The sequence below is a fragment of the Schistocerca serialis genome, chromosome 1 (genome assembly GCF_023864345.2).
Source record: "Schistocerca serialis cubense isolate TAMUIC-IGC-003099 chromosome 1, iqSchSeri2.2, whole genome shotgun sequence".
NCBI lineage: Eukaryota > Metazoa > Arthropoda > Insecta > Orthoptera > Acrididae > Schistocerca > Schistocerca serialis.
In genome coordinates, this window is record NC_064638.1 from 643152050 (window position 1) to 643172151 (window position 20102).

Below are 20102 nucleotides of genomic sequence, written 5' to 3' on the forward strand. Positions count from 1 at the left end.
AGTGCTCAGAGCCATTTGAACCATTTGAACTTGTTGTCTTACATAGGCGTTGACCGCAGCGCCGTATTGTGCTTGTTTACATATCTCTGTATTTGAATACGCATGGATATACCAGTTTGTTTGGCTGTTCAGTGTAGTAATGCACCTGCAATATATTGGACTGCGCGAATTTTATGCGTTTCGGCTATTCTATACCTACATACATACAACGCCTTTGAGTATGCATGCCTATGCCAGTTTCTTTGTCGCGTCAGTGTATGTATAAGTATATAAATGTGTCGTAGTACATAAAAAAATTGTCAATACTTTACTGTCTTCAAAATTCGGTTCAGAGAAGCAGCACATCCAGCTGTAGGAGAACACGTTTCTGTTTAGAAGGATCTGACAAAAAAGTGGGGATCCAGTGGGCTCAATCCTCATTCCGCCTTCCGCACCAAACATTTTGGTATGTGAGGCTATTCGCCTCTTTTTTACTGACAGAGAGTAGCAGATAGACAGGGAAGATAGAAGAGAGAGGAGACACTGCCAGTGGGAGAGGAAGAGAGATGATGCAGTAATGGTGGAAGAGAGAAAGTGGCAGTGAAAATGAAAGGGAGGTAGATGAAGACAATAGCAATGAAAGTGAAAGAGATAGGAGACATTGATGGTCAGGGAGAAACTGAGGCAGTAAAAGAGAAACGTAGACGAATGGAACTAGAAGCAATGGGACCAAAGGACAGAGCAGACAGTGGAAGTGAAAAGCAGATGAGTGGAGATCACATGTAGGCTCTGGGGGTCTGGATCCTCCCATGCAGGCGAAAACGTAGGCCCTGGGGTCGGCGCATTTTGGAACGAAATTTTAATCACGTGAGTATAAGGAAAACATAAGTTAGAGCCTCCATAATCTTTCAGCTGAAGGGGCATCATGGAGATAGTGGCAGTGGGAAAAAAAGGCAGAAGGAGACAGTGTAAGTGAGACAGAAGACAGTAGCAATGGGATGTACCGTAACTAATTTGGAGACAAAGGAGACAGCGGGTGACAGACACACGTACACAGTGGAAGTGAGATGAGAGGGAGATGGGTATGATGACTTAACCACAGAGAGAGACTGAATAAAATTATTTAGAGTATTGAATTTTAAAAGAACACGAGTATGTACGTATGTCAAAAAGAAGGCGAGGTAAGGATTGATGCAACTGGATCCCCCTTTTTTTGTCAGATTCTTTTAGAGAGGAATATATTCTTCTTCTTTGTACTTCGATAGGCGAAATTTTCCGCTGGTTAGTTTTGTACCGGAGGGTCGAAAATATTATATAGTCGAAGTTTTCTTCTTCTTTATTACTGATGTAGGGGATTCCTGTAATCTTTTTCAGAGCTCGTGGATTGGAAATTTATCGTGAATTAATAACTTGTACATAGCTGCCATTTCACATCATACGCTTATAATGCAGCAGGTAAACCACGGAAACGAGGATAGCACAATGCTCTGATTCATGAGCTTTGAGAATTCATTTTCGGCTGCCAATAATTCTACACATAAGCATTGAATATTCTTGGTGAGGAAGCATAATAATTTTGAACTCACATAATTTTATAGATCCCTAGCCAGAATGACCACCATTGCATATTAGGATGTATGACTGTGCTGAAGTTACATGCATTAAATAATTACTTTTTCTCTGCTACACTTCGCAAAACCTTAAACATTGATATGTAGAAGAATTTTTCATGACAGGAGCAATTTTTCATGACAGGGGCAGATGCCACCCCATCCGAACTAACAAGTAGTAGGGCGGCAAACGAGATAGAACCTTGCAAATGGTATATACATCATCGTGCACAGACAGCGGTGCTTTTAGTGTGTCTAAGTCACATGACTGGCCATGGGAACTTAAGAAACACCTACACGTGATGGGTGAAGAGGAAGAAGCCTCTAAGTGCATACTATGCAGAAAGTCGGATGAAACCGTACCGCATCTAATCTTCCAATGCGAAGTGTTAGAGAGCAAAAGACACAGAATATTCGGATCATTATGAACCTGAAGAAATTGTGTCTAATAAGGAATTACTTTTTAAGGGTATCGGTGCGGGAAACAGTGCGCTAGGATCACTATTGATTTTGTCTGCCTATGTTAATCAGATCAAATCAAGTCACAGACTAGCATTATACACAACTAATCCGATGGCGATACGATGTAGTTGATGGTGGTGGTATCGTGGTACCTGCATTCTGAGAACAATAGTACGTAAAAGATCATTTGATGAAATGGTTACAGCAGCCCCACATTTACACTGTTGTACTTCAGTGTGGATGTAGATAAGAAAAATTCCGTCTTTTGCAGCGAATGTTTATTTTATTTCTAACCAAACATTCAGCTGCAAAAGACGGAATTTTCCTGACTACATGGCTGATGTAATTGAAGCAGCAACTGAGGAAAAATAGCTGTAAATATCCAAAATATCGGTATGAATACGTTTACATAGTTGTGATAACTGTTCTACTGATTTGTAAATGAAAACTGGCTTCAGCGTTTTCGACCTCGAGAAATCCCTCATTGTGGATCTATAAACGGAATAAGGTAAAGAAAGAAGTATGGCGATATTGTTCACTCAGGAGTGAAATCAGTATGAAGAGCAGCCATGTTAAAGCGAAATGGTTGCTGGAAACTTGTGAAGGAATCAATATAAACTATCACAGGAAGAACATACTTAGCGTATAGAAAAAAAAAAAAAATAGCTTTCAGTTAAATTAAAAGTGTAGAAGGAATTCAGCTGTTAAACGTAGTGGAGAGACCAAACAGATGGGTGCAATGTATTGGATACGTCCACGAGGGGAAGGGTCTACCTGCTGACCTGACAGAAGATGAAATGGGTGTCGATTTGCATTCGTGTCCCTAACAAGTATGATATACAGAATAATAAGAAGAAAATTGAGTCGATAGATGACAAATAATTGAGCTTTGTTTGTATTGTGGTCTTCAGTTTGTGGTCTTCATGTTTCTGGCAAGAATTATACACGGAATAACTGGCAGAAAGTTGATGTCCTGATAGATGATGAATAATTAATGTTTGTTTCTATTGTGGTCTTCAGTCCAAAGACGGGTTTGACACAGCTCTCCGTGCTACTCTATCCAGTGCAAGCGTCTTCATCTCCAAATAACTCCTGCAACTTACATCCTTATGAAACTGCTTACAGTATTCATCTCTTGGTCCCCCTCTACGATTTTCACCCTCACCCCCTACACAAACACAACACACTTACCTCCACCTCCCCCTCCCCCCTCCTTCCGCCAACAAACCCATATCCCTTCGGTACTAAACTGGTAATCGCTTGATGTCTCAGGATGTGTCTTATCAACTGGTCCCTGCTTCAAGTCAGTTCGTGCCACAAACTTCTTTTCTCCCCAATTCTATTCAGTACCTCCTCATTATTTACGTGACCTACTCATATAGTCTTCAGCATCACATTTCAAAAGCTCTTCTTATCGAAACTGTTTATCATCCATGTTTCATTTCCACCCACGGCTACACTCCATACAAATACTTTCAGAAAAGACATCGTAACACTTAAACCTATATTCGGCGTTAGCAAACTTTTTTTATTCAGAAATGCCTTCCTTGGCATTGCCAGTTTACATTATATATCCTCTCTGCTTCGACCATCATCAGATATTTTGCAGCACAAACAGCAAAACTCACATACTACTTTAAGGGCCTCGTTTCCCTATCTAATTCCCTCAGCATCACGTGATTTAATTCAACTACATTCTGGCATCTTTGTCTTGCTTTTGTTGATGATCATCTTATATCCTCCTTTCAAGACACTGTCCTTTCAATTAAACAGCTCTTCCTATTCCTTTACTGTCTCTGACAATAATTACAATGTCATCGGCAAAACCCCATCTTTGTTACCTTGTATCTGGGCTTTAAACCCTATTGCAAATTATTCTTTGGTTTCCTTTACTGCTTGCTCAGTGTACAGATTCAGTAACATTGGGGTAGGCTACAAACCTGTCTCATGTCAACTCACGCTTCTCTTTCATGCCCCTCGACTTTTACAAATGCCGTCTGGTTCCTGTACATATTGTAAACAGCCATCCGCTCCGCGTATTTTATTTCTGCTATCTTTAGAATTTCAAAGAGAGGATTCCGGTGAACATTGTCAAAATCTTTCTCTAGGTCTACTAATGTTACGAACGTAGGTTTACCTTTCCTTACCCTATGCTTTTTTTTTTTCATCGGTCTTTTGACTAGTTTGATGTGGTCCGCCACGAGCTCCTCTCCTGTGCTTAACCTCTTCATCTCTTGCAACCTACGTTCTCCATTGTTTGCTAGATGTATTCCAATCTCTGTCTTCCTCTACAGTTTTTGCCTTCTACAGCTCCCTCTAGGACCATGGAAGTCATTCCATCCTGTCCCTTCTCCTCATGTGTTTTCCATACTTTCCTTTCCTCTACGATTCTGCACAGAAACTCCTCATTCCTTACCTTATCAGTCCACCTAATTTCCGACATTCGATCCTCTTCTGTTCAGGTATTCCTGCAGTCCATGTTTCACTATCAAACAATGCTGTACTCCAGACGTACATTCTCACAAATTTCTTCCTCAAATTGAAGCAGATATTTGATGTTAGCAGACTTCTCTTGGCCAGGAATGCCCTTTTGGACAGTGATAGTCTGCTTTTGATGTCCTCCTTATTTTACTGCCTAGCTAGCAGACTTCCTTAACTTTATCTTCTTCGTGACCGTCAATACTAATGTTACGTTTTTCGTTGTTCTCATTTCTACTACTTTCGATTTACTCTCAATCCATACTCTGTGCTCATTAGACTGTTCACCACATTCAACAGATCATACAATTTTTCTTCACTTTCACTCAGGATAGCAATGTCATCAGCGAACCGTATCATTGATATCCTTTCACCTTGAATTTCAATTCCACTCCTGAAACTTTCTTTTATTTCCAACGTTGCTTCCTCGATATACAGATTGAACAGTTGGGGCGAAAGACTACATCCTTTTCTTACACCCTTTTTAATACGAGCACTTCGTTCTGTGTCGTCCATTCTTATTATTCCCTCTTGGCTGCTGTACATACTGTACATGACCCGTCTCTCCCTATAACTTACTCATATTTTTCTCAGAATTTCGAACATCTTACACTGTCGAACGCCTTTTCCAGGTCGATCTATTCTACGAACCTGTTTTGATTTTCTTTAGTCTTGCTTCCATTGTTAACCGGAACGTCAGAATTGTCTCTCTCGTGCATTTACCTTTCCTTAAGCCAAACTCATCGTCATCTAGCGCATCATAAATGTTATTTGCCATTCTTCTGTATATTATTGTCAGCAACATGAATGAATGAGCTGTTAAACTGATTGTGCGATAATTCTCGCACTTGTCAGCTCTTGCCGTCTTCGGATTTTTGTGGATGATGTTGTTCCGAAAGTCAGATGGTATTTCGCCAGACTCATACATTCTACACATGAATGTGAAAAGTCGTTTTGTTGTCACTTCCCCCAACGAGTTTAGAAATTCTGGTGGAATGTTACCCATACCTTCTGCCTTATTTGATTTTAAGTCCTCCAAAGCTCTTTTAAATTCTGATTCTAATACCGGATCCCCTATTTCTTCTAAATCGACTCCTATTTCTTCTTCTGTCACATCAGACAAATCTTCCCCCTCGTAGAGGCTTTCAATGTATTCGTTCCTATTTGTTGAGTCAGTCCTACCGACAATCATTTCTTTTTCAATTTCTTCACATTATTCATGCAGCCATTTAGTCTTAGCTACCCTGCACTACCTAGTTATTTCATTCCTCAGCACCTGGGTAGCCTTACAATCCGGTATCTGATTTCGGAATCTCTGTCTAACCATCATGTAATCTAACTGAAATCTTCCCGTATCACCCGGCCATTTCCAAGCATACCTCCTCCTCTTGTGATTCCTGAACAGAGTATTCGCTATTACTAGCTGAAGATTATTACAAAACTCAATTAATATTTCTCCTGTCTCATTCCTTGTCCCAAGAGCATATTCTCCTGAAATCTTTACTTCTACTCCTGCCCTTACAACTGACTATTAGATATTCATCTCCCTTTATATACTGTATTACCCTTTCAATATCCTCATACATTTTCTCTTTCTCTTCATCTTCAGCTTGCGACGTCGGCATGTACACCTGAACAATCGTTGTCGGTGTTGGTTTGCTGTCGATTCTTATAAGAGTAACCCTATCACTGATATGTTCACAGTAACACACTCTCTGCCATACCTTCCTATTCATAACGAATTATACTCCCGTTATACCATTTTCTGCTAGTGTTGATATTACTCTATACTCATCTGACCATAAATCCTTGTCTTCTTACCACTTCACTTCAATGAGCCCTACTATAACTAGATTGAGCTTTTGCTTTCCCTTTTGAGACATTCTAGTTTCCCTACCACGTCCAAGCTGCTGACATTCCACGCCCCGACTCGTAGAATGTTATTATTTCGGTGATTATTCAATCTTTTTCCCGTGTTAACCTCCCCCTTGGCAGTCTCCTCACGGAGATCCGACTGGGGGACTGTTCCGGAAGCTTTTGCCAATGGAGAGATCATCATGACTCTTCTTTAATGACAGGCCACATATCCTGTGGATGCACATTACGTGTCTTTAATGCAGTGGTTTTTCTTTGCCTTCTGCATCCTCATGCGTTTGATATTTGGTGATTCTTTCGCCTTCAGGGGCAGTTTCCCACCCATAGGACAAGAGAGTGCCCTGAACCTCTGTCTTCTCCTCCGCCCTCTTTAACAAGACCGTTGGCAAAGTGATGGCGACTTCTTATGCCGGAAGTCTTCGGCCGCTAGTGCTGATTATAAATCAAAATTTAAGCGGCGGCTGGATTCGAACCCGGGACCGAAGACGTTTGGATTATATACGATAAGGCCTAGGGTCAGTATTGTTTCACGTGTTCCGACATTTCTCCGGAGACCAAACTATTTTCCATCGGGGTCACCATCTTCCATTTTTTCCATTCTTCTGTAAATAATTTCTTCTGAAAATAATTCGTGTTACTATTTTGCAACTATGACTTATTAAACATAAAGTTCGTTTACAGTCACACCTGTCAGCAACTAACTGCTGTCTTTGGAATTGGAATTATTACATTCTTTTTTAAGTCTGAGTGTATTTCACCTGTCTCGTAACGTCTTGCACACCAGATGCAAGGCTATCAGTAGTTCTGATGGAGTGTCGTCTACTCACGTGGTATCGTTGCGACCTAGGTCTTTCGGCGCTGTGTCAAACTTTTCTCGTAGTATCATATCTCCGATCTCATTTTCATCTACGTCCTCTTCCACTTCTATAATATTGCCTTCAAGTCCATCTCCCTTGCCTGGACCCTGTATATACGCGTTCTACCTTTTAGGTGGTCCGCGGTTCGTGGTCTTGCGGTGGCGTTCACGCTTCCCGCGCGCGGGGTCCCGGTTTCGATTCCCGGCAAGGTCAGGGATTTTCTCTACCTCGACATGACTGGGTGTTTTTTGTCTTTCATCATCATTTCATCCTCATTCACTCGCAAGTCGCCGCGGTGGCGTTAAAGAACTTCTGGAGCGGCGGCAGAACCTCCCCGCGAGGGGTCTCCCGGCCACCAGTGCCATACGCTCATTATTATTGTTACCTTTTAGGTTTCCCTTCGTTGCCTACTTCTTGTTTTCCGTCTGAGATCTTCATTTTCTTGAAAGATCTCTTTAATTTTACTGTAGGCAGTATCTATCATTCCCCTACTGAAATATGCTTCTAATTCCTAACGTTTGTCCTCTAGTCGCTCCTGTTTAGCCATTTTGCACTTGCTTTCAATCTCAATTTTTGGCGGTTGTTTTCCCTTCCGCCTGCTTCATTTGCTGCATTTTTATACTTTCTCTTTACATCAGTTAAATGCAACATCTCCTGTGTTACTTAAGGATTTCTACTAGGCTTAGTCTTTTTACCTCTTCGGTCCTCTGGTGGCTTCACTCTATATCTCTCAAAGCGACCCATTCGCCTTGTACTATATTCCTTTCTCCTTGTTGTGTCATCCATCGTCTAATACCTCCTCTGAAGCTCTCAGCAACCTCTGGTTCTTTCAACTTACCCAGGTCCCTTGTCTGTACTTCGGTTTCAGTGTACAACGGGCAGATCTAGTTACTGTCAGAACAGGTACAAGGCTTACGTAAAATCGATATTCGTTTAGAGGTTTGGAGGGTTATTGATCCAAAAAAGCCTTCGAAAATCTAAAATAATGCAAAATTCATGAAATTCTCAGAAAAAAGTAGGTGTAAGCTGAAGTAAAATACTGCTAATACACTATTTGTTTGAGAAGCAAGGCGGAAAAATAAGAATGGAAGACGAAGAAGAAGTACTGGGGTTAAAAAGCTCTGAGTCTAAGATGCCTGTACAACGGAGAAGTAACGACGGGAATGAAAGACAGGTTCAGGGCTGGGAAGGAATAGTCAAGGTGAAAGCTTATCAGTGGGAAGATTCGGTGATTACGTAGCTGTCCTCAGGGGATGTGAGGGAGAACTATAGGACCCGTTGAACTGAATGAACAGCCTCCTTGAGCACAGAATCTAATGCGCACCCCAATTTTTAAAATTAAATTAACAAAAAAAGGAATTTTGGAGCATCGCTGGTAGGGTATTTTTGTATTCTTGAAATTTATTTTATAATGCTAACATTATTTCAAATAATAGTGAATGCATACATGTACCATAAAAAACAACAATAATTTATTTTTAAGTTACTCGTTACTGTCATAAGTGTTACTTGTTGATGGTGCTGTGACAGCAACCAGCCACAAATTTATTTTAAATTCCTTTATTCAAAAGGTACCATTACCGGATTAGAATCATTACAATTCGTCGTCAGACGGCTTTCCTGCTTTCATTAGAACATGTGGTGCGTGTTTTATTGATTAGTTGTCGTGAAATGTCGGTCTGGAGTATTTGTTCTTGTTTTCATAGTTTTCGTCCAACAAATGATGTTCGTCGATTTCACTATATTCTACATCGGCATCTACATACATACTCCGCAATCCACCATACGGTGCGTGGCGGAGGGTACCTCGTGCCACAACTAACATCTTCTCTCCCTGTTCCACTCCCAAACAGAACGAGGGAAAAATGAGTACCTATATGCCTCTGTAAGAGCCCTAATCTCTCTTATCTTTGTGGTCTTTCCGCTAAATATAAATTGTACTGCAGTCAGCCTCAAATGCTGGTTCTATAAACTTCCTCAGTACCGATTCACGAAAAGAACGCCTCCTTTCCTCTAGAGATTCCCACCCGAGTTCCTGAAGCATTTCCGTAACACTCGAGTGATGATCAAACCTACCAGTAACAAATCTAGCAGCCCGCCTCTGAATTGCTTCTATGTCCTCCCTCAATCCGACCTGATAGGAATCCCAAACGCTCGAGCAGTACTCAAGAATAGGTCGTATTAGTGTTTTATAAGCGGTCTCCTTTACAGATGAACCACATCTTCCCAAAATTCTACCAATGAACTGAAGACGACTATCCGCCTCCCCCACAACTGCCATTACATGCTTGTCCCACTTCATATCGCTCTGCAATGTTACACCTAAATATTTAATCGACGTGACTGTGTCAAGCCGCACACACAAATTTGTGAAAACTACGAACATCATTTCTTGGACGAAAACTATGATAACAAATACTCCAGAGCGATATTTCACAACGAATCAGTAAAAATCGCACCACATGTTCTAATGAAAGCATGAAAGCCATCTGACGATGAATTGTAATGATTCTAAACTGGTAATGGTACCTTTTGAATAAGAGAACTTAAAATAAATTTGTGACTGGTTGCTGTCTCAACACCATCAACATTTGTTTTCAAATAACAGCCACGGTCTCCAACCATGTCATCATATGACAAAATTACAATAAGTGACATTTTAATTATTGAAAAACAACACTTAACTTGGTTACCTACATGACATACAAAGAAACATTCAGTAACTCACAGGCGTTACTCATCATTACTGGAGTCCTCGGAAGAGTCTACATCAGAAACAGATTCATTTCCTCCTTCCCCGCCATCCTCGGTGTCATTCCAGAGCACAACATCGTCACACGATCCAGAGAATTTGAAATACAGCAATTGTTGAATGATTTTACGATCACTGATGCTTCGATACGTTTCCAGGTAGCCGAAACCCAGTGCGCAATAATGTAGGGTGCAGCATGTTTAATGTTTCCTATCGGAGTCAGTTCACGATGTGGTTCGCAAAACTATTTTACGCACTGTTTCTGAACTTAACCTTTGAAACATTTGTGTATACTAAGGTCAAGGGGTTGTCATACAGAAGTCATTCCTCCAGGAATAATAACAAGGTCGCTGGGTAGGCAGTGGAACTTCTATTTTACGTCGTCAGTGAGATGACCACGAAATGCATCAAGATAAATCATTGACAGTTGCTTGGAAAGACCACCAGGATGGAGTTCCCACACGTTTCTAAGCCAGTCAAGTATCAAAGTTTCAGTCATCCATTCCTTCTCTTGATTTCGAACAGTGACGTCATCAGGGAATAGCTTTTCATTTTTTGGAGGTTGGGGCTTGGTTTTCGCTTGAAGATTAACAAAGAATAAAGTTCGTTCCCAACTGCTGTGATTGCCAGCATTACTGTTACGCGCTGCTTTTCACACCCAGATGTTTTGACTTCTTTTTTCCCTTCTCGCCAATCGTGTAATACGCGGCATATCAAACCTAATTACAGTCTCATCAGCGTTGCCTATTTGGCATATCGAAAAGTTCTTCTCTTTCCGAAGTGTGATAACATACTGCTGAAATTCTTGACGTTTCTTCTCAAAATCCTGTGGAAGGTTCTGGCATATTGTTCTACGGCGCCGCAAAGATAAGCCCTCTCGTTTCATAAAGTCATCAGTCCATCCCCGCCAAGATTTAAACTCCTGCTTCGGTATATTAACAGCTACAGCCACCTCTTTTGCTTTTTTTTATTATGGTATCACAAGTCACAAGTTGCCCATTCTTCCTCCTTCCTCGGACGTATTTCAAAACATTTACTTCAACGTCAGGATGTCTTCCTTTGCGGGGTCGAGTGAATTTCTTTCTAGTTGTGGTAATTGCAAATAATCCCAATTTCTGTTTCTTCCATAAGCGAACGTTACTCTCAGCTATACTTAACTCTCTTCCTGCCCTTCTGTTACCAATTTTTCTGCATAAAGAATTACTTTACACTTGACAGTAGCTTTATACAGTATTCTTCTCTGCTTGCCTTCCATTTCGTGAATACCTAATGCAAACGCAATGGGAAGTACTGTAGTAGGCCAACAATAATGACATGGGGTTGACAAGTACAATAATGCGCTGTAATGTACGGAACAGTACCTAAATTTCAACGAGCAAACGAAAACAAATAAAGACAACACGTTCTATTGGAACCGACAACTAAAGAAAATTTCATGTCGTGGCAGTAACAGATTTTGCTCTGCGAATAGAATTGAGAACTGGAAATATAGGCCGCCTCTTTTAACTTGATAACCTCTTAGAGAGAAATAGAAGCTTTAGAAATGTGGTGCTACAGAATAGTGCTGAAGATTAGATGAGTAGATCACATAACTAATGAGGAGATATTGAATATAAACTGGGGAGAAGAGGAGTTTGTGGCACAACTTGACTAGAAGAAGGGATCGGTTGGTAGGACATGTTCTGAGGCATCAAGGGATCACCAATTTGGTACTGGAGGGCAGCGTGGAGGGTAAAAATTGTAGAGGGAGACCAAGAGATGAATACACTAAGCAGATTCAGAAGGATGTAGGCTACAGTAGGTACTGGGAGATGAAGAAGCTTGCACAGGATAGAGTAGCATGGAGAGCTGCATCAAACCAGTCTCAGGACTGAAGACCACCATAACAACAACAACCTCTTAGCCGATTTACGTCTCCTTTCCTTTAATTCACAGATACCAGTCCTATATTTTCTTGCTACAGTTTAATAAATGCTTTGCTGCTTCAGATCACGTAGGATAAGGAATACCAGTGAACGATTCAAGTTTGTACTCGAATCTAATGTGCCCAGTTTCTAGTACTTCGTATAGTAAAAACAAGGGCGCACTAGATTCGCGAAAATATAGTAATCTGAGCGACAGACGAAGGAAATGATGAGCAACAGAAATGAGATTAGCGATAAACATCATTTCAACAGAGGGCAACGTAGTAGACGCAGTGAAAGAATTTTGCTATTTTGGAAGCAAGTTAATGCGTACCGGATGAAGTAAGGACGACATGAAAAGCACAGGAAAAGTGGGTATTCCTGGCCAAGAGTATTCTACTGGTATGAAATATTTGCCTTAATTTGAGGATGGGAATTCTGAGAACAACATGGCCTGTGGTTAAACACGAAAAGAAGAAAAGCATATGAAACATGGCATTATAGAACAATACTTAAAATGAAGCGAATCACTGAGATAATAAATGAGGAGGTTATTGATGCCATCGGATTAGGGAAGGATGAGGAAGGAAGTCGGCGTGCCCTTTCGAAGGAACCATCCCGGCATTTGCCTGAAGAGATTTAGGGAAATTACGGAAAATCTAAATCAGGACGGCCGGACGTGGTTTTGAACCATCGTCCTGCTGAATTCGAGTCCAGTGCACCATCTCAGATACACAGTAAGTAATAACTTTCATGGCAGGTGAAAGTGTTGGCCTTGAGAGTAGTGCACATAGGAACACATGGTGTCCACATGAAGGAGCACGAGCTAGAGACTGCCATGAATAGCTTTCCTCACTGTCTATAATTTTTGTCTTCCTGTGACCTGAGATTGTGCTTTGTGCGGGCATTTGTAAGTTTTTCCGTTCTACACATTTCAGTCTTGTGTAGCACACAGTTATTAAAGCTGTTTGGAAGATATTGTTAATTCTTCAGCTACAGAATTTTATTTTAGAACTAGTTACACAACGTGTGGACGGTGAAGCCGTACTTGTCGTTCGTACATAATCTTCTATCTTGAGACGGAAGAAAGTCTTCTATCATGGATCATGCGACATTGCCAAATGAACTGAGTTTCCTTTATCAGTTAACCGCTTTCCCTGTCTTGAAAACGAAAATATGTGCTAGGTTGCAATTGCTTCTATTTCAGTGCTTATTTAACTTGTAACTGGTTTTTGACAATGCTTCATTTGTTGTCGCTTACTAATTTCTGATGGTTAATAGAGTAAAATCTAACAGACAGGCAATTAAATACAGAATTGTAATTTTTTTAAATAGAGTCTATGTTTCTAGGTGCAAGACCATGTTGCACCTCGGAAAATTTTTTCACATTTGGAAAACCGTTACTTTTCCGGAGTAATTTCATAAGAGAAACTGTAGCACACAAAACGTGATTGCCAATATTTTCCAAAAAAGTAAAAATACATTAAAATTCTAATAAAGGTTTCACTAGAGACGAAGGTCTGAATTGGTTTCAGAGGACAACACTCTCCCATAGTATAGAGAATCTAGAGGGCAAAAATTGAAGAGGAAGACGCTGACTGGAATGCATACAGCAAATAATAGATGGCAGTAGATGCAAGCGCTGCTCTGAGATGAAGAGGTTGCCACAGGAAAGAAAGTCATTGTTTGTCGAGAAAATTTTCGTGAATTTCTCAAAATGATTTCTTTGATTAACATGCACTACGCAAGACACACAAATTTTCGTGCATTGTTTTCGCTATTCCCAGAAGTAAGGAACAGAACTTGATATCAGATGATGGCGACATAGGTTTCTCATAAATTTGGATGTATGTTTAACCAGGTCGTAACAGTATCTGTAGTTGAGAGAGACTTCGGTTTATCGACTTGAACTACTTGGTCGATGACCTATAAGACAATATGCGACAGAGAATGACTTGGAAACGCTATGAAAGCAGGGTATTTTTTTATAAATTTAAAATTTTCATTTTGTTTAGGGTGGGTGTTTTATTAGCATTTTATTAATATAGTAATGACTGAAGCAGTTGCTACCAGCAGTATCTCAAACACCGTCAGGTATGACCCCATCTTACATTAGTTACACTGTAATAACTGAGTACGCTGCTTTATAATTGTCAAGTTCTGAGCATCTCTACATGACTTAACGCACCATATGTTTCTCACCATCTTCTCAAATTAAGATTTTTTTCTTTTATTGTTTAATTTCTTTCTTATTTCTTCTAGAATATGATTAATTGATATATGAACCAGTAGGTTCTTAGGGACGTGAAATACCTACCGTCGTTCAATAGTCGTGTTGCTGCGAAGCAAAGAGGATTTAGTCGCAGTCAAAAAGCTTTGTCGGCTAAATGGTGCAGGAACGGGGATACGGAGAGCAACGTGGGAAGCGTTCACAGAATTCGAGAGAGAATTACATCAATCTGAAGAAAAATCCTAAGAAGTTTGAATTTTAACATAAAATCAGCATTCGGAACAATGTCAAATAACCACACTGCAGTGGTCACACTGCTACTGAAAGAGTGTATAACACGTATAAATTGCTGGATTCCGTCATTCGAAATTGTTTCACTGAGAAAGATTCTGCTATGATGCACTAGTTGCACGGACATTGAAATGTCAGCAGTTGATGTAATTGGTCGAGAGAAGGAAAAACAATTAAAATCTGCAACATAGGAAAGGTAATGCTCGAACGAAAAAGTATATCTTCTATCTTGGCTGTTTTCGTTACACTGGACGCTTTTAATGGTGGTGCTGCGTTATCGCTTGTCTTTGAGTATACTATTGTCAAAATACTTCAGCCTGTTTTCGAACTGGGAAATGCGTGTGTGGAGGTCAATGAATTATGTCTCGAAATAAGTAAATTGTGTATCAGAATTATTTAGAGTGTTTTGGTTTCGTCTTCAAACACACGTGCTCCAAATTTATGTTTTCACTCTCAGCGGCATCGTATATAAATACTTCGAATTACAACTATTATCATCAGTCACATATAAATAAGTGAAACTCTGCTTGGAAAGGAAACATGTTCCAGATCCTTGATGGACGTCACCACACACAGTGCGAATCAAAATGTTATTTGTCGTGAATATATGGCAGCCAATATCGGCAAATGCTCTTGAGCTATAAAACTCAAATGGAGACCGTGATACGGAGTTTGTAATGTGTCTGCTTTACAGTAGCATATCGTAAAAGGTTCCACAAGAAGTATTTGCCGAAAAGAGGCGGAATTAAATAGCGTAAAGACAGCTCTACAGTTACAGTGTAGACCACGATACGCTCTTGGAAATCCAAAAAGAAAAAAAAAAAAGCGAAAAACCTGATGCTCCAGAAAAAATAGAAACTAAGATCCGAAAATGCATTTGAGTGACATATATCGCGAGTAGAAGCTGCTACACGTGGTTTCGAAAATATGACGATAACAATAGCAAATCGAAACAGTTATCATAAAAAGAACGTTAATTATTTATCGTAAACAAAGCGAAACAAATACAGCAAAAAACTGCAGCTGTACTGGATAATCGGTAGACAGTACGAACAAAAAAAAAATTTATCGTAAAGGAAAAAAAGGCTGGTAAATAGACTAAATATTGTAATTTTCACCAAAACATAACAGACAGTATTTTGTTTATCATACCTTGCAAAGATTAGAAATGTAATCCGTCTCGAAATCAATGAAAATATGAGAAACAATTGCGCTATAAATGAATACAACTGAAAATGCGTACGAAGAAGTGTTATTAACATTACATCAGTGGTTATAGCTGTTACAAAATGTCATGGCGTAATTCATGGAGGACAGAGGTTGAAAGAAACAGATGAGTGGTGAGAGATGCCTGTGGAACTCTGCGATTCATATCTTGTCATAGTGGGCACACTCTTTCAAGCCACAGAGGAAGCTGTTCTGCTCTGAATAGACTGTGACACTAGCAACAGTGTTATCAAGAACGGATTGTGGATATCCAAAGATTCAGATACCAAACAGTGAGCTGTAAGATATATCCACATCTGTGCACACAGCAATTTCTAAAGGTAGGGTGGAACACTAAAGGAAAAAGAAAAAGGATTGGTATGGTAAACATTTTGAAGACAAAGTGCCTAAAGGAACTCAGAAGGAAAGGTCAGATATGCAATAGAGAAGGAAGTAAGTAGGGCAAGGTATAGGCATGTGTATTCAAATACAGAGATTTGTAAACAGGCAGAATATGGTGCTGCGGTTGGTAACACCTATATAAGACAACAAGTGTGTGGCGCGGTAGTTAGATCGGTTGCCATTGCTACAATGGCAGATTATCAAGATTGAAATGAGTTCGAAGGTGCCGTTACAGTCGGCGCACGAGTGATGGGACACAGCATCTCCGAGGTAGCCATGAAATGAGGATTTTCCAGTACGACCATTTCACGAGTGTACCTTATCAGGAATCCGATAAAACATCGACCCTCCGATATCGCTGCGGCCGGAAAAAGATGCTGCAAGAACGGGGCCAACGACGACTGAAGAGAATCGTTCAACGTGACGGAAGTACAACCGTTCCGCAAATTGCTGCAGATTTAATAGGTGGACCATCAAAAAGTGTCAGCGAGCGAGCCATCCAACAAAACATCATCGACATGGGCTTTCGGATCCTAAGGCCCACTCGTGTACACTTGATAACTGCACGACACAAAGCTTTACGCCTCGCCTGGTCCCGTCAACACCGACATTGGATTGTTGATGACTGGAAACATGTTGCCTGGTCGGCCGATTTTTGTTTCAAATTTTATCGAGCGGATAGACGTGTACGGATTTGAAGACTACCTCATGAATCCATAGGTTCTGCATGTCAGCAGGTGACTGTTCAAGCTGGTGGAGGCTCTGCAATGATGTGGGACGTGTGCTGTAGGAGTAATGTGGGACCCTGATACATTTATATACGGTTCTGACAGGTGACACGTATATAAGCATCGTGTTTGATCGCCTCCATCCATTCATGATTATTGTGCTTTCCGACGAACTTGGACAATCCCAGCAGGACAATGCGACACCTGACGCGTCAAGAATTTCTACAGAGTGGCTCCAGGAACACTCTTCTGAGTTTAAACTTTTCCGCTGGCCACCAAAATCCCTAGACATTAACATTATTAGCATATCTGGGATGCATTGCAACGTACTGTTCAGAATGGATTGCCAACCCTTCGTATTCTTACGGATCTATGGACCCTGTAGGATTCATGGTGTCAATTTCCTCCAGCGCTTGCCCAGACGTTAGTCGAACCCAAGCCACGTCGTATTGCGACACTTCTGCGTGCTCGCGGAGGCTGTACACGATATTAGGCAGGTGTACCAGATTCGTTGGCTTTTCAGTGTAAGTATATCGGCTATTTCAATAAGTAATCGTACTTATCTGAGAAGTGAGAGAAATAAGAGAATAGAAACGTTGTTATATAAATATTGAAATATATTTTGATTAGAAACAAGGTAAATGAAAATGTGAAAGAGAGCAACGTAAATAATTTAAGAAAGAAATTGTCAAAGTAAAATTTAAGGCGATGTAAAAGACGATTAAATATACACTCCTGGAAATGGAAAAAAGAACACATTGACACCGGTGTGTCAGACCCACCATACTTGCTCCGGACACTGCGAGAGGGCTGTACAAGCAGTGATCACACGCACGGCACAGCGGACACACCAGGAACCGCGGTGTTGGCCGTCGAATGGCGCTAGCTGCGCAGCATTTGTGCACCGCCGCTGTCAGTGTCAGCCAGTTTGCCGTGGCATACGGAGCTCCATCGCAGTCTTTAACACTGGTAGCATGCCGCGACAGCGTGGACGTGAACCGTATGTGCAGTTGACGGACTTTGAGCGAGGGCGTATAGTGGGCATGCGGGAGGCTGGGTGGACGTACCGCCGAATTGCTCAACACGTGGGGCGTGAGGTCTCCACAGTACATCGATGTTGTCGCCAGTGGTCGGCGGAAGGTGCACGTGCCCGTCGACCTGGGACCGGACCGCAGCGACGCACGGATGCACGCCAAGACCGTAGGATCCTACGCAGTGCCGTAGGGGACCGCACCGCCACTTCCCAGCAAATTAGGGACACTGTTGCTCCTGGGGTATCGGCGAGGACCATTCGCAACCGTCTCCATGAAGCTGGGCTACGGTCCCGCACACCGTTAGGCCGTCTTCCGCTCACGCCCCAACATCATGCAGCCCGCCTCCAGTGGTGTCGCGACAGGCGTGAATGGAGGGACGAATGGAGACGTGTCGTCTTCAGCGATGAGAGTCGCTTCTGCCTTGGTGCCAATGATGGTCGTATGCGTGTTTGGCGCCGTGCAGGTGAGCGCCACAATCAGGACTGCATACGACCGAGGCACACAGGGCCAACACCCGGCATCATGGTGTGGGGAGCGATCTCCTACACTGGCCGTACACCACTGGTGATCGTCGAGGGGACACTGAATAATGCACAGTACATTCAAACCGTCATCGAACCCATCGTTCTACCATTCCTAGACCGGCAAGGGAACTTGCTGTTCCAAAAGGACAATGCACGTCCGCGTGTATCCCGTGCCACCCAACGTGCTCTAGAAGGTGTAAGTCAACTACCCTGGCCAGCAAGATCTCCGGATCTGTCCCCCATTGAGCATGTTTGGGACTGGATGAAGCGTCGTCTCACGCGGTCTGCACGTCCAGCACGAAAGCTGGTCCAACTGAGGCGCCAGGTGGAAATGGCATGGCAAGCCGTTCCACAGGACTACATCCAGCATCTCTACGATCGTCTCCGTGGGAGAATAGCAGCCTGCATTGCTGCGAAAGGAGGATATACACTGTACTAGTGCCGACATTGTGCATGCTCTGTTGCCTGTGTCTATGTGCCTGTGGTTCTGTCAGTGTGATCATGTGATGTATCTGACCCCAGGAATGTGTCAATAAAGTTTCCCCTTCCTGGGACAATGAATTCACGGTGTTCTTATTTCAATTTCCAGGAGTGTAGTATCTAGGATCGTGTTTAATACGTTAAAGCTCAGTAATTTGGTTTCCTGCTAGTTAAAGGAACGTATTTACCCATACCACTTTAGATTCTCCGTATTTGTCGTGGTAAGCGAAGGAAATTAATGAAGTCTGGACCCACAAACGAAGTAGGTCGTTTCCGAGTACTTCCTGCGAGTCATTTCGCGCTTAGCTAATAGTATTTCTGTATCTTTCCAGAGTAGCAGCCGTTTGGGGGAGCCTACGTTATTAGCCATAAGCGGGAGTGGCTCCGGATTTGGGGGCATCAAAGTTTGCTTCTTGCTCAACTGATTCGCCGCTGGGGGGCGGCGCCGGCTACAGCGCTCGCTCAGAGCGGGCGGCGCCAATTAAAGTTTCATAAGCCTGAGGGACGCGGCGCTGCCACCAGGCTCGCCGCTCCGGGCGACAGATTCGTCCCCTGCAGTGGCTGCCGGCGACCCTGCCGCACCGGCAACCGGGTCGCGCGTCTCCCTCCTTGTAGCTGGTCAATCAAAGAACTCGCCACTCTCGTTTGCATACTGCATTCAAGGATTAATGTTTCATGTAGATGTTATTTTTCATCAGCTGTAGTACCATATGTGTTTCAGAATAAGATTTAGTCGTCAGTTGTAAAAATAGTTTTATTTCGCTTTACCGCTTTTGACAAATAGACTTGTCATCTCCATAAGCCTACAAAATTAGGTATGTAATAAATCTTTAGACCTTGGCTCTACATTTATATAAAGTATAAGAAGTTTGTTACATACACTGGCACTGGTTTAGAAGATGTCAATATGTTCTGTATAGAAGCATAATGCCATAGTATGTACAAAAATGTACATATTGTATACGAATATTGTAAACAGAGACTGACAGACTCATAATTTACAGTAACTGAAACACGCCTACGTACTTGGCAAGCTTTCGTGCCAGCAGTAAAAACATCCATTAAAGCATATAAAAACTATAACTAAAGTGTGTATATATATACAGGGTGTCCCAGCTGTCTTGTGCACCCAAAATATCTCTGGAACAATAACAGCTATTGGAAAACGACTTTCACCGGTATCAATGTAGGGCTGGGGCCCATGAATGTACATATTTGGAAACATTCTAAAACGAAAGCATATGTGTTTTTTTAACACAAACTTATGTTTTTTTTTAAATGGATCTCCTG